The 2,815-nt window shown below is 50.9% G+C and overlaps 1 non-coding gene across 1 annotated transcript; it reads left to right on the forward strand.

Annotated features, from left to right (window-relative positions):
• Positions 1-1,962: 1,962 nt before the first annotated feature.
• Positions 1,963-2,110, forward strand: LOC145504155 (U4 spliceosomal RNA). Its single transcript, XR_014052133.1, has one exon. It is a non-coding gene; the product is annotated as a U4 spliceosomal RNA (small nuclear RNA).
• Positions 2,111-2,815: the final 705 nt, after the last annotated feature.

Below are 2,815 nucleotides of genomic sequence, written 5' to 3' on the forward strand. Positions count from 1 at the left end.
GGCCCCCTCACCAGCCCGCAGCCTTTCTCAACCTGCCTAGGGGCACCCACTCCTGGCCTCCCTCTTGCCTGAGCTGTGCAATATTTCCTATTTTTAAACTGCAAAAATGTTCCTAAAAGGTTCCAAGGCATCTTGGAGGTTGTTCTGGGGAAGGAGAAATGTCACACTCCGAGTCTTTGAATTCACAGTGGTGTGGGCACTGGGGTGACTTGCCAGCTTGCCCTTGAAGCGGCACCGTACCTGTTCCCACCTGGTAGCTTGAAGGCCAGACCCCACAGATGTTTGGCATCTTTTGTAAGTTGACACGGCCAGATTGGCCCTTGGGGACAGTTTTGTAAACTCTAAGCATGGTCCAGAAAGACTAAATGGGAAAGGTGGCCCCAGGGCACCCAGAAGGTCCCAGGGTTTAGGCCCACCCAGCTATATGGTGGTTAATTTTATATGTCAACTGGAAAGGTGTTTTAGGATGAGATTAACATTTGAATAGGCTTTTGAGAAAAGCCAATAGCCCTTTGTAACGTGGGTGGGCCTCTTGCAATCATTGGAAAGCCTGAATAGAACAAAAAGCCCAGCCTTCCCTGAGTAAGGCGGAATTCTTCCAGGAGGTCATCTGGGCGTTAGCTTTGCTGGATCTTCAGCTTGCTGACCTGTTAGGGGGAAACAATGACTGAAACTGCCCATCCTGCCTGGCCAGGCTCCATGGTAACCGTTTGCATGAGTTCTTTTATGACAGCAGGTCCTGGCAAGGAATATGCAACTATTCCAACCAGAAGAATTCAGGAAAAGTCAAAAGGAGACGTCACGTATCCTACCACCTCCCCAAATCCTCCTCGCTGGAATCCATCTTGACTGAGCAATGGATGCGCCATCAGGAAGGACCAAGAGTCAGAGTGACTGGACAGACAACCCAGAAACTAACCCCATCACCATAAAACCCAAGGCCGCGAGCCACATGGCAGAGCAGTCCTGGGTTCCCTTACCCTCCTGCTCTCCGCCCAGGTGCCCCTTCCCAATAAAGTCTCTTCCCTTGTCAGCATGCGTGTCTCCGCAGACAGTTCATTTCCGAGTGTTAGACAAGAGGTCACTCTTGGACCCTGGAAGAGGTTCTCCTTCCTTCAGCAGACCCACACTACAGATTGGGATTTTCCAGTCTTTGTAATTTTGTGAGACAATTCCTTTGTAATAAATTTCTTCATATATATATTTATTACAGACCAAATGTGTCCCCCCCCAAATCCACATGCTGAAGCCCGAACCCCCTAGTGTGACGGTATTAGCAGGTGGGACTTTGGGGAGGTAATTGGAGTTAATCAGGCCTTGAGGACAGGGCTGTCACTGGCCTTTGACTATACTGGCAAGCTGATCTTGGACAGCCAGACTCCAGAACCGTGAGACACAAATTTCTGTTGTTCAAGCTATCCAGTCTGTGGTATTTTCCTATGACGTCCTAAGCTAACATAACATCTTCTCGGTTCTGTTTCTCTGGAGAACCCTGATGAATACAATCCCATTGGTGGGCAGCAAGTGGCAGAACCTGGGGTGGCCCCTAGGCCTGGGGAGCAGCCTTCTCCGCCTTGGCCCAGCGTGGGGTCTGCTGGCGCAGCCCACCTCCTTCCTCAGTCCAGCCAAGAGCCCTGTGGGAAAGGGCAGGCCAGAAGCAGCTGTGGGGGGTCCTCCAAGAGGGCTGTGAGGGAGCCGATGAGGAGGTGGGGAGGGGCCTGGATGCGGTGAGCATAAGAAGAATAGTGTGTATTGATGTTAATCAGATGCTCTGGCCCCCATTGTGTTTACCGTGAGGCAGGCAGGAAAGAAACTACACCACATCCATTTGTCAGAGGAGGAAACTAAGGCTCAGAGAGGGGAAGAGACTCATTTAAGGTCACAGAGCAGAGCATACTGAAGTCAGAATCAGAGCCAGGCCTCTAGGCCGGCACAGAGCATGTACTGGCTCCATGAGTACTCAGCTTTGCACAATGGCAGTATCATTGCCAATGAGGTTTATCCAAAGCGTGATTATTGCTAATTGAAAACTTTATCTGATACACGTGCACAGAGTAAATGCACAATGGACAAAAAAGCAATAAATAAATGGGCCTCACAGCTCAGGGCCTGACCAAAGTAGGACGTCAGCAAATATGTATTGAAATCAGCAAAAGAGGTCCTGAAGCCTGGTCCATGACGTCACAATCTCCCCACTGACTTCCTCCAACACACACACACACACACACACACACACACACACACACACACACACACACACACACAGGAGCATCTCTCTAGAACACTTACAAAGCTTTGAAGAAGCTCTTCTTTGTCATGGTCAAACAGCCCTGCCCTGGGCACCAAGTCCCTCACTCAAATGGACACTCCCAGGACCCCTGCCCACTCCCCGCAACACTTCACTCCCCTCCACTCTCTAATCACCCCCCTGCAACACACACAGCTCTGACTAGAAACACCAGGACTCTCCCCTTCTCCTCACAGCCGCACTAGGGAACCTTCTCAACTTCCCTCTGTCGTTTCAAAAAATGCTGATCCTTGTCAGCTATATTAATGAATCACAGCCCAGGAGGTGCCAACTTTCCTAAAAATATCTGAGAACCCTCAGTGCAGAGAGTCTGTGAAGGCGGGTGCGCCCTGATGGAGCCACCCTGCCTGTCCCTGTCCCCTGGACATCCCTCACACCCACCTCTCCCCACAGCCCCATCCCCACCTGCTCTGAGATCTCAAACCCTGAATGGGTGGATGCAGAGCCAGGTATCTCCAAGAGAGCCTTCAGTCCCCTCCAACATTATAAATGGGGAAATTGGGGCTC

Source organism: Giraffa tippelskirchi, chromosome 4 (assembly GCF_054371585.1).
Source record: "Giraffa tippelskirchi isolate mGirTip1 chromosome 4, T2T-mGirTip1v1.2.pri, whole genome shotgun sequence".
Classification (NCBI taxonomy): Eukaryota; Metazoa; Chordata; class Mammalia; order Artiodactyla; family Giraffidae; genus Giraffa; species Giraffa tippelskirchi.